Source organism: Manacus vitellinus, unplaced genomic scaffold (assembly GCF_001715985.3).
Source record: "Manacus vitellinus isolate BGI_N305 unplaced genomic scaffold, ASM171598v3 scaffold_3_pilon, whole genome shotgun sequence".
NCBI lineage: Eukaryota > Metazoa > Chordata > Aves > Passeriformes > Pipridae > Manacus > Manacus vitellinus.
The window spans coordinates 37570928-37584220 of NW_021940535.1; the positions used below are offsets into that span (position 1 = coordinate 37570928).

Here is a 13293-nt window from a genome sequence, read left to right on the forward strand (position 1 = left end):
CTGTGAGCAGGAAGTCGCTCTGTGCCAGGGCGAGGGCGGGCGGGCGCGGCCCCGCCGCCGCAGCGCTCCCCGGCGGGGGCCCCCCTGCCCGGGCAACACGCGGCGCCTGCAGGGCCGCCGGCGCTAATCTCACATCCTCCCCCGGCGAACACGCACAAAACGACGGCCGGCGGCGGGGGCGGCGCCGAGCCAAAAGTAGGAGCCGTCCCTGGGTGGGCTCGAACCACCAACCTTTCGGTTAACAGCCGAACGCGCTAACCGATTGCGCCACAGAGACTCCTGCTGTACACGTTTCTGCCCTACTACCCATGAGCTGCGGCGCCGCACCCTCGCCGCCTCCTCGCCCCTGTCCTGGCGACCGGCGGCCACCACGGACCCAGCGAGTCCGGGCTCCTAAACCTTGCGGTGTGCTGGTGGAGTGCTGAGAAAAGAGCCGGAACGGCGGCTTTTCTTCTCCTACCCAATATCGGCCAATTCCCAAAATCGTTGTTCACTGCAGCACTCTTTTTTCTTTTTTTTTTAGGGAATAAATTCACGAGTCGGAGTTAAAACTACTTCTTCTTGGCAGCTGCTAATTCATGCATTACACATAATAATATATAATAATATCATTCCCAAATATCATGGCAAATTATATAATAATTCCCAAATGCCATGGCAAAATCGCCCTGCTAATATATTTAAAAGTTGGTTTAAAGCAACTACAGGGAACAGTTAAACTGTCTAAAACAGGCAGCAGCCCTCTGCATGCATGTAGGTAAAGTATATTTACTGTTCTAAGTGACTGAATACAGCCGAGAAGAAAAGCTAATGTTGCTACTATTATTTTATCAAAATCTGCTTCCCACGTTACCTTACAGTAAATCTATACCTACAGTTCCACAAGTATAAAGTTTCACATCCAAACCTGAAGAAATGTTTCCCCTTTTCTTTCACATACTGATACTGTTTGAATATCTTTGAAGTCTTACAATATCGGTTCCTTCATATTGTCCCTGTGTCTCCCTGAAGTCTGCCTGGTGGCTCTTCTGCCCAGTAAAAGCCCTTGGAGCTGAGCAGGCACATGGCACCCACAACACAAGGACAGGTGCTCCCCAAGCAGATGCTGGTTATCTCCTGGTCTCTGCACATCCACAACCAAGAAGTCCCAGCTCACTCCTGAAACCAGGCAGTCTTATATTTTGTACAACAATTTGCTCTTCAACACTGTCTGACATCATTCCTCAGTCCACTGAGTAACTTTAGGCTGCCCATTTAGTTATTACAGCTCAGCTTTTCCAATTTTTCCAATACTTTGAAAAGCCCTACCTAAACACCAGCATTATTGTAGTACTGCTCTGTTTTCTTTTATTGTGCATTATTGGTATCTTACCAACCAACTTATTTTAAAACGTGGAGGAGAAAGACAAGATAGGTAAGCCCTTAACAGTAATTAAAATAATTGTTTTAAAGGCTGATTTTTGGGGCATCATGCCCACTGCTGCTTATTTTTCTACCCAGACCTCTGCTATTCTCAGGGTCAGAAGAATAAGTTCACAGGCTGGACCACTTCTGTTTTCTCTGTGTAGGAGGACAAGCAAATGGTCCTGTGATTTTACACACAAGCAAGTTGGTATTTAGTGGAACTAGCAAGATTGCAGTCTGACCAAAGGCCTAACTCACACACCAGTAGTTTGAGTGTGGATTTTGGGCCCAAAAATGTTTTACTTTATACACATGAATATTTACGTGAGTTTTAATGAATGTAGACTATTTTTGAACTCTGTGTCTAGAGGCCAGATCTAAAAAAGGTCTTTGCTATGCTGATACTGAGCTCAAACTCTAACACTGAGGTGTCTGAGAGGAACACAGGACCTGGCATTAGACATCCAAGGCTGCCTACTCAGTGCACTGGCACAGTGAAAGGAGTGCTGCAGGTGAGGCTGCAGAGTCACTTGGCACCTTTCTTCTCAGCAGTCTTCCTCACTGAATCTCAGAGTCTTTCATTTAAAGTCTTACAAGGTAAAAAAGAAAATAAAAAGAACAAACACAACAGTAAATGGTACCTCTTCAAGCTTGAAACCCACAGATCACCAAAAGATCTGAACATGGATGCCTTTGGCTGGCTGTTGAAGCACTAACCAGTGAACCATTGTACCAGAGGGCAACATTATTTGTCACTGCTCTGCACATGGAAAAGAGTCCCTATTTAGGTTTCAGACCGTGTCTTCAGTAGAAAGGAAGAGACCAAGTAGTGTTTAAGGCATTCAAAAATGAGAAAAGGGCTGCTACTTCAGATTAATCATCCTCCCTATCACTGTTTTGTTCTTTATTTCTGGACAGCTCTGTTCCTTGATACACTGTTTCTTGTGGATCTATCTACAGTTGCTTAATTTTTTGCACTGTCTAGTGTATAGAATTCAAATACCATTATTACATTCACTAGTTATGGATTATAATTTGTTTTATATTTTAACAAAATAAATTTATAATAATATATTATATATTAATATATTAAAATATTATAGTATGTAATTTGAACTGTTTTATCTGTTATAATATTTGATATCTTACATTATTTTATTGTTATCTTTAGATCCATGAACTTAAATGTTCATTGCTATGACATCTGTGACCTTCTTCAGATATAGACTTTGTTTCTTGAATGTCAGAGAAAGTTACTAGAGGACAGAGGTGAATCTGGTATTGTTTATGAGATTTATAAACATACCATATATTCATCTTCTGCTGTTCAGAAAAAATGAATCTAGTTATTCACCCAGAACTATTCCTAAAATCAATTCAACTGGATATCACAGAAACAAAAGAATCTTTCCACTTATATTGCAGAATTACTGATTAACAACTCTATTTCTACAATTTCACACAGGAAAGGACCATTTTCCCCCAACGAGCATATGCACTGACTTTTTTTATTATCATGTGTTGGTTTTGGTCATTTATTTGTCAGGTCTCAAGTTACAACTCAGCCCAAACTACAAAAATTCATAGTCACAAAAAATTTTGGAACAGCTACCCAGTTTCTGGCCAAAGACACTTCTGATTGCTTACTTTGTAGCAGAGGTCTCTAAATGCACAACTTACTGTCCAAAGGTTTCTTGTATTTTTCTTAGAAAAATATGATTCTAGTCCTTACAAGAACCGGGACATTAAGATAAATGGACACCTCATATAATTCAACATTGCTGTTAGAATTATTACGGGCAGAGAATAAGATTTCCATGACAAAAGATTTTACTTTATGGAGCTGCAAGCATCAAACCATGGAAAGCATTATTCCTGAAGAAGGATTCAAAAGGTTGGAAGAAGCAGGTATTGACAGCTTTTTCTTGACTAATTGCAAGACTTCTGTTCTTTTCTTCTTCCAATAAAATGCATTTGGGGGGGGGCAGTTGTTTGTATACAGATTTGCTCCTTTTCAGATACAAAGGTGGCTTTACCATATTTTTTTAAAGACTTTATTAACCAAACACTTCTATTCTTGGGTCTGTAAGTAAAATCACAGAAGTGTTATAACTGAAAGGACACACCTCTAAATAGGATCAACTTACTTAAAAGCAAATAACAAGACTGAACACTAGTATTTTACTGAGCTATTTAGTTTACTTAGCTCTGGCTTCTTATGCAATGCAAGTCACACAAAAGATGGCTAGATGAGAAAATCCAAAAATCGTGGGGTATTGCTAATTGCAGACTGTTGGGTAGACTGAAAGTCAACCATTCTCCCAACCTCCATAACCATGTTTACTAAAAGGAATTGGCATAGGTTGCCTGACTCTGGATCAGGAAACGTATAGTTGCATTTATCTCATGTTCAGGAGAGACCAAAATTCGTTTCAGTGTGACTTGTGACAAAATTAAAGGACAGCCATTGATATTATCAGTAATTTGAAATATAGTTTGCAGATGTGGGGAAAAATACCCCACAAACCAAACCCCAAACCAAATAGAGAGGGCTACATTCTGAATGAATCTTCAGATCTTGCCTGACATACTGTAAGGGGAATTTTGCATTGCCATTCCCTGCAATCTATCTGCTCTGAGTGACTGCTGAAAGGAGTGTAATCATTATGGCAGTCAGTTCAATAGTTTACACACACACACATCCCCCTCAAAAAAACAAAAAAAAAACCAAAAAACAAAACAAAACAAAACAAAACAAAAAGAAAAACAGCCAAAAAAGAGCCACGCAGTCTTAAGTAAAAAGAAGAAAATTTTATTGGCATAAGAAATGAGAATATAACACCAAGAAGAGTAATAATGATACTTCTCACATAGCACTTATTTATCTCAAGCGCTTCTTATTATCATGTTAAAGAAACTGAGAGATTTCCTGTCCTTGCAGATTTTTTGAACTGCAATACTAAGAATGCTTAAGATTTTTTAAAATAATAGTGAATATTATGAAAATAATAATAATGAGTCTTATGCAACTGAACTTTAATGTTGTCTCTACATAACACACAGGAAAGCACAGGAATTTCCAGGCTGTGTTTTCAGGAGCAGCAACCTATTTCAGCATTTTCTGAAGTCCAGGATTCAAATTTAAATTCTAAACGTAGGCCTCGGTTCAGGAAAGTAGCTGTATTCAGAGCAATATGAAAGCCTGTGTTAACTTCAAATGCAACCTGATTACTAGCATGGCATAAAAGTCTTTTCTTAAATAGGTTAAATTTCAGGGGGGAAAAAAGGGCAATTTTTAGACTAGGCTTAAACCCACTGTTTGTTGAAAAATGAGAAGAGCACAGATTTTGTATCCTTGCAATGCTGAAGGAAGCAAATCTCCTTGAAGGAAGCAAACCTCCTTGAAATTATGACCAGAAATCATCTACCTCAGTTCTAAGCTATTTTGCAGGTGACCACACTAATCAGGTTTATATCTGTCTAAGTGCTATAATTCAGCTAGAACACTTATGTTTGAAGGGAAGACAGTGAGAAAGGAAACTGCAAGTAAGCTTTGTGGATCTGGTCCAAACATATCCAAACAGGAATCTGACATGTTTGTCCATGCAGTAATCTGAAGAAACCTGTGCTGACAGGTTTCTGGAGGCCTTTTCTTAATCAGACTGTTTCAAAGAGTAAATAATAAATCAAATTCAGGTATTGGTGCTCTTTTTAGGATGCAAAATATTCTTGTATTGACTTCTAGAAAAGCTCTGCATGACAGATGGCACTGGGGCTCCAAAGAACCATGGAGAAGCCATTATATTTTAGTTTCTCCAGCTACATGTATTATACTAGCAGAGTTTTCTAATCCTATAACTATTGCCAAAAGTGAGGGAGGTTCTGATATCCCAGCATGAAAAAAACCTTGAATTCCTACGTTTAGAGTTATCTCCAGGAGAATTCTAATTCTCTCAAACACCTCTGGTGCAAGGAGGTTTCTTCCATTGCTATTCCCTGGCTCTCCCTTGCAATGTGAGCAGAATCCTGCAGGACCCCAGGATACCAAACATGCTGGAGTCTGAACCTGCAAGAAAAACCTCCTTCTTGGAATTATAAAAGGAATGTCATACAAGAGATTCATCTTGTTCCTTATAAGTATTATGTAAGAGATATTCTTGGTAATCCACAGCAGAGAGAAACTAGAGGATCTTTCTCTTGTAATCAATCTCTTTTCTTCAAATGGTCTCAGACACAGACAGATGTCACAGTAAAGGGGTCTAGATCAAAAACTAAAAGAAAAACTAAAACTAGTTATTACTCTCCTACAATTCAGTGGGAGAGAGAAAAACTGAGGAAGTTTATACTTACTTCAGCTGAAATAAGGGATGATGTACTTCCACTGTTCTATTGTACTATATGATCACTTAGCACAGATAGAAATTCATGGGGGTGCTGGAATATTTAAAGAATAATTAAAAAAATTAAAATACAACCACCTTTAGACCCTCAAAATAAATATACCTATACTAATCCCAAGTCTTGAAAAGTATGAGGTAGAGAAGGATTAGAGTATGGAGAGTCAAGAAAAAAGAGGCAGACTAGGGGAAAAAAAAAGCAGAACAAAGAGGAGTGGGAGGGAAATGAAAGGATAAAAAACCCAGAAAAGTGAAAGGAAGTCTGAATTAGTTCATTTTTGACACAGGCCATATTCCTGCTGCTTTCAAGAGGTTTTACAGTGGAAAGGAACTAACATATTTTTGCAGTTTCAACAGTTTGCCTTCAGTGAGACTGAAGGCAAAAGGAGAACACAGAGGGAACTGACCTCTCTCCTGTTGCTCCTGTCCTAATGGATGGTATAATCTCCACTACAGCAAAGGAACAGAGAAGGCACTTAGAGTTACTCACAGCTCCCTGTCTCCTCCTCCTCCTCTTGGCCCCCAGTTTCTCAGATCTTTCTATTAAACTTTAATAGTGGGGACCCCCTCACTCAGGGCAGCACTGCAGTCATTCATTAGTGTCCACCTAGGGAACAAATAACTCTTTAGCTGCACTGTAGGTGTCCAGCTTGCTTTGTGCCTGGAGGGGGATTTGTAATCGAAACAGGGAAGTGCAGGAGCAAAGAGAAAAAATGGGCAGTAATAACCCATGAACTCGCCTTTCATTCAGGTAACACACAAGACACATGTTAATGATTTCAGCTTAAGTACCAGGCGGAGAACTAACTGTACACTAACCAGGCAGAAACCACCTGCATGTGCCAACATCCCTACTAAGCAAGGACTTCCTGGAGAAGGGACAGCGAGAAGTAACTTGCTGAATTTGCAGGGAATTGTTTTGTTGTGTAATTTACCGTTCTGCATTTGCAAAGTTGCTTTTCAGCCCTCACCCGAATGGATCAACAAGCTAAGATTTTTGTCAGGTCTTGTATTTTAGCCTGTCTGCACAGTGTTCCTGTAATGGGAGAACCCATGAGTATTGAGGCAGAATGCACTGGGATTTCAGCAGCTATGTTGTCTGATGGGACTAGAATATCAGCCAGTTATGTGGAATCTTAGGTAGGACTGTTTCAGACCTCGTTGTCTGGATCATTTAATTTTTAAATAAAAATTATTGGAAACATAGACAAACAGGAAATGAGTTTTGCTTCATGTAATTTCTGTCAGAATGCATGTGTGTGCAAAAGCAATCAAGCAATCTTTATCTAAACATTCTCCTTCATCTGCCTCTTTCAGGTTTTTGGTGACTGCTGACCCCAGCAGGGTGAAGCAGCCTATCATTCCAGAACCCTCAGATGAACATACAGCCTGCAGTATGTAATAGGGAGAAGATAGGCAGAGAAATTCCAGGGAAGAAAGATCTCTAACAGAGGAGAAAGGACTGCAAATACCTTTGAGGACCATGTTTCCCTTTTTATCCTTAAATATTTGCAATCAATACAGCTTCAGTATTTCACAGGCTAATCAATCATGCAGTGACAGTGAAAGACATGTGAGGGTCTTCTTGGTGGTTACAAACTGGCAATGATGCTTTGATGGTTCCTACTGAGGATTTATCATTTCTTGGATAATCTCCTGGAGAACTCTGTGGGGTCTGAGAGTAAAATACACAATATGGCTATAGGAAGGAAACTGGACAGATGACTGCACTTTATCTTAATTCCCTATAGCATCATCCACCAAGGAAATGAAGGGTAAAATAAAAGCATGATTCGTGTCTAAAAGTATGAATACAATGTACAAAGACTGGTTTTGGACATTTAATATAGATAAGCTGGTTCATAAAAGGGTGTTATGAGGTACCACAATCCTCTTTGGCCTTTAGTTTGCTATGAGTGACTTCAGAAGGACTGTATTATAACTATTATTAGACTATATTATCAGTTATTTCACAGGCATACACAAGCTAAATCTCTCTCCTTTTCCACATCCATGCGATTCACTAACTGTAAATAAGATGAAAACTTGCCCCTAAATTCAGAATCACATGCAGTACTTAACAAAAAGGAACAGAAGAGGCCAAGTTTCCAAAGTTTAATAAACTTTGGTCAAAATTCCCCTGGCTCAAGAGACCAGAACATTTACTGAGATGTGCCATCCCTGGGGGAAGGGATCTTCCATTCAGATATCTCTACTGCTACACAGAGCACTGATGTTCACACACAGCATAATCCTCCCAGGAAAAGGAAACACAGGCTGTGCACTGCAGCACATTCTGACAATACCAAAGTCCTCTTCTTTCTTCTTGAGGCCTTCATGTAGAGCCTTAATAATAAGCCCAAGAACAGCCAGCCAATATGTAAAATCTCATCATTTCACCTGCACAGGAACCCTCTAGGCCTGAAAGGTCTAAAACTATTCCTTTTCTCTTCTCTTTTCTCACTTTTCTTTCACTACATAAAAACCTTTCTAGATTTCCTCAAGTTTGCATTGCAATTTTTTACTACCTCCAAATAATTATTGTAAATAAATAAAATTCTACTTCAAGAAGAAATGGTATATTAATAAATACACACTGCAACACATCCTGGTTGCTACTGAAGAGACACCTAATAATCCAGCATTACAATTTATTACAACTATGTATTTTTCAAAATAACACAATCCAGCATTTTCAGTTTTCCATACAGCCAAGCCGTAATTGTGGTACCATTAGCTATTTCTGTATTTCCACACTATATGTTAATAGTCTGTACATCAGCTCAGTTTCCACTACCTAAGTGTAAATACAAAATATAAAGAAATATGATCACGTACACAATACTTCTAAGTCTTAAAGCTCTTCCTAATTTTGTCATTACCACAATAACTCTCTTTAAAAAATTCTGCTAGCACTTGGAGCACTTTAGCAATTGCTGTCCTTATGTATTCATGTTATTGGTATTTCTAGATTCTCAGAGGTTTAACCTTTTTTCTTCTTTGCAGTTTATTTAAAGAAAACCCCAACAACAGTCACCTGCCCTCCCTCCCCCCAAAAAAATCCAAACTCACACGTGTGCATGAGTCTGTCAATGCACCTGGAAACCTTCAATTTTTTTTTTAATTAAGATAATCAACACAATTGTAATGTTAAAATCAGTGATTCTCAGTTAAATTTTCAAATAACCTTAAAATAGACAACTTTCTGAAATTCTTTAGTTTTAACTTAGGATTTTTTAAAGCTTGTTAAAATATTATGGCCAAACCATCAAGCTAAAGCACATCAAAAAGAATGATGATATTAATGACAAAAAATATATTTATGCTCCTTTACAAATCGCAGTATCCAGTTCAGTGACACACAAGCAGATTTATAACAAAACTAACCTCACAAGACTACAGAAACCTTTAAAAGTAGCATTTCTGCCATCTTCAACAGGCTTTTGCAGCTTAGTAGGTACAGATAATTCATATTTCATCAGCCAGTGGTCATTAAAGAACCCCCCCATATTTCTCTTCAATTGCATAAATTAGAAAATTGTTCATTTCCTCTTCCTCCAGCTCTGCTCTCATGTATGATGAATTTAGGGATGTTTTGCTGAAAATGGGCAAGAGATTATGCTACATAGAGATATGCCTGGTGAAAACAATTCAGTGAATTAAAAATAACAATGGACTGCAACTGACCTTTCACATAAACAATATATCTCTACATTTTTTACATGCCTTAATGATTATTAGAGTTTGGCTCCATGAAAGCAACTGAAGAGTACAGTATTTAGCATTTGTTTTATGTTATTTATCATTTCAGTGTTCTATTTACAGATGTTTACGATCCCCATCCTGGAAATCTTACTCAGATGATCAATCCAACCTCGGGTAAGCATTATGAATGAAAGATGCGTGAGTGACTCTTTCATTCTGATATAAAACCACAAGATAAACAGGCAGACAAACCATATAGATCAGCTTAGGTGGGGAATGCCTCCTTACTGGAGACAATGTGTCTGCTGTCTGTACAGGGCTTACAGGCAGCAATGTTGAATCCTGACATGGTCTGAGAGCTCTGCAGCACTTCTGATGGAAACCTATTACAATCAGCTCTGCACTGCAAGTGCCTTCCTCCCCCAAGACTAAAAGTTCACTACCTCCAGAACCACTCTGTGCATAAACACATTTTTGGATATTATGCTTCTAACATTACTTCTAGTCAATATGAGGATCACGGTCTAGGATGTTTACTTTCATCCTAAGTCCAGTTTTTAACTAAAATTACCATGGAAATGTAAGTTTTGATAATATAATAAATGAAGAATCACAACTGTGAAAAATAAATCTGTGCCTAGTGGCTGGTCTAGTATTAATTACTGTAAATAAATATCAAGACATTATTCATAAGTATTTTTAATTAACAAATCTTAACAACACATGGAATAAATACATGTATAAAAATGTGATAAAAGTTATACACATTTGTCCTTCAGAGCAGATGCAACTATTGCCAACATCTTCCTCACTGATACATTTTGTTTTCAGTTCAAAAGTTTGCACACAAGGTTCATGCACATAGATTTTCTGACATTTTCAGAATCTGGCCTTACAAACACTCAAGTAACTTGTTCCAGGAGTATAGTCCAACTCTGCTCCAAAGCTTCTCATCTCAGTCAAGCTGCTTACACATTTACAGAATTAAGCCCTGAGTACAGACACAGATACACGTGGCTAAATGAGATCTGGCTGCCAATTTCACGATGTGGTATTCTGTATCAGACAAAGCAACAAAGGAAAGGTGACTTGTTCCCCTGTGTGAGCTGTAAATACCAACCATCACACCACTTAATAGGTTTATTTTATTAATAGCATATATTTAAAGACTTCAATGCAAGTTTCTTTTGAACGATGAAAAGCTGGCAAATTCTTAAAGGATAATAATCAGCAGTGCAGTGGTTCTTTGATGGTCTGTAATTACCCAACTGTCCACTATTTGAATGACAGCAGCAAACTACCACTCACCGTTAGTTTATTTTTATTTATAACTTGTACTTTAGGTAAGAATCCATTAATTACAAGCAAAACAAATTGCTTACTTGAAACACTTCCCACAGAGGCTTGTTTTTTCACATGCATTAATCTAACTGAGATATACATGACATTTTAAATGGAGGTTAAACTGATGTAAATAAATGCAATTATTTGAAAGCAAACAGTATTCAGTCACATTTATTTCTGTGTGGGATTACCATAGGTTTTCCCCTTGCGACCAGCCACTGAACCACACGAATTCCAGAAGACTGGGGATTTTAAAACATCCTACCAACATGAAATTTGACGATATGTCACTGTACCCTTTCTTTTAATTTTATATGATTTGCCTGAGGTGGCATCTTGTGTAATTGTCTTTCAAACAATTTCCCATAGAACCACTGAGCTGGAGGGACGGCAGAAGGTTTGGATTTCACAAATTTCTGTGCTTTGCTAACGAAAAAGGTACAGATGAGCCCTCTGCATGCCTGAGCCCTGCACATGGAGCTGCTGATCCCACCCAGAAGCACACCCTGATGGTCACCTGTGGCAGGACTCCCCTGGGGAGCAGCCCTCAATGCAGCCTTTTGAGACAAAGAAGAGTGAAAAACCACTGTACACCCAGAGCGACTCTGAGGAGCCACCCAATTTCTGTGCTGCAGGCATTGGGCAGCCCAATCCCGATTTTGGCAGACAACAAAAAAGGCATTTTGCCACCAGTGTCACTGGCAGTGAGATCAAGCAGCAGCAGCACCAGCAACAAGGTTCTAAAAATCAGTTAGGTTGTATGATAAAGGATCTGGGGCACAGTGATCTTATTGTACTCACTAAGGACAAAAAAACCCCACCCAATTTAATGCACCAAACCATTTCAGCCACTATTTTTGCCTTTTGCTGTGGCAGAGGTCTTCTGAAAATTATTTAAAATAACATATAATTATGAGTTCCAAAATGTCAATTTTACATTCTGCCAATTTCAGCTAATGTGATATGTAAGGAACAAGGTATAACATCATAAAATCCAATCAATAATATCAAAATTCTCAGCTGAACAATCAGCCTTTCATGAGCTGACCAGTAGGCTTGACGATGGTTGTTTCAAACCAATACAAGTTAGGAGTAACTGCAAAAGAGTCAATCTTTCCATAATCAGACCAATGTGGGAACAATGTTGGCTTATAACACATTTAGGAAGCTGTTCTTCATACTTTTATGTCACTGTGGAGGCATAAGCATGACCCTGTCTTAGTCCTGCTCCGTTGGAGAGGTTACCCGGAGGGTTGGGGTGCTGGGCTCCCAGAAGCAGTTTTCTATGAGACTGGATCTCACATGCATTTTCAGCAGTGTTGCTGTGTAAGGACTAGTCACAGATATAGTCTGGCCCATATAATCCATTAACCCGACCAGAGATCAGCTCCTGGGAGAAGTCTATCTCATTTTTTGTCGCCAGCATTGTAAATCTAGCAATAAACTGTTGCGAAACTCTATCCTCTCTCACATTTAAAGAGCTTTGCAGAAAATGGATCTTGGGGCATAGGGAGACACAGGGATATTTTTCTCCAAATATTTCAAAGAGGAGCTTTTCTACCTGGGACTAGAACCATTTTTGTATTTTTGTAAATTTTTGTAACTTGTGCGTTTTTACAGTGTTATTTTTACCATTACTTCAATAAACCATAGCTTTGTATGGTCACTTCCAAAAAATACAGGCAAGAATATCTTTGTCAGAGTTCCATATTATCATCAGACATACATATTTATAACTCTCCATTTGCTAGAATGCTCCACATAAATAGATGCTCAGTGCTTGTCATGTTACATGTCTTGCAGATAGTAAGAACAAAAGAAAAACACCAAAGAAACAATTCCAAAAATAATTTTTAGAAATCTAAGCTGAAAACATGAAAGATAGATGCTCAGACACTGGTAACAAACACACATTTGAAGGCAGTGAGACTGAGCTACGTTTTGCCTTCCTCATGCTTATGAATACATAGATGTCATATGAATGGGGAGAAAATTATTTAAATCTAATATTATTCTTTATGTAAGTATATTTTATATTATAGGCTAATTAAAAAATCAGTCACCTTTACCTCTATAATAAAGTTCTGGCATGCAAGAGCTCTAGTGACAGACTAACCTTAATTTCTTCGCTTCAGTCACATGAACCTAGTCGGGGTCACGAACAGTTACATATACCCTGTCATATGGCACAAGGGTCAGTATCTCCTAATTCCAATGGCTACTGTTACAGTATTCAAGCACCAAAACTTTCAGATCAGAAGTTGAAAGTTTGAGACATTTATGAGTGAGAACAGAGGCTCCTAATTTAAAACGTGTGTGACCTTAATATAGCATTTGGGGATTCAGAATGTTCCTATGTACTTTGTCTAATACTGCAGTTTTACAATACTCCCTTGCTTCTAGTCATAAAATCTTATCTGTAAATTTTGAATAGATGCCTGAA

General features: G+C 38.6%; 1 non-coding gene across 1 annotated transcript; it reads right to left on the bottom strand.

Annotated features, from left to right (window-relative positions):
- Window positions 1-203: 203 nt before the first annotated feature.
- TRNAN-GUU lies at window positions 204-277 on the bottom strand. The gene has a single exon. It is a non-coding gene; the product is annotated as a tRNA-Asn (tRNA).
- Window positions 278-13293: the final 13016 nt, after the last annotated feature.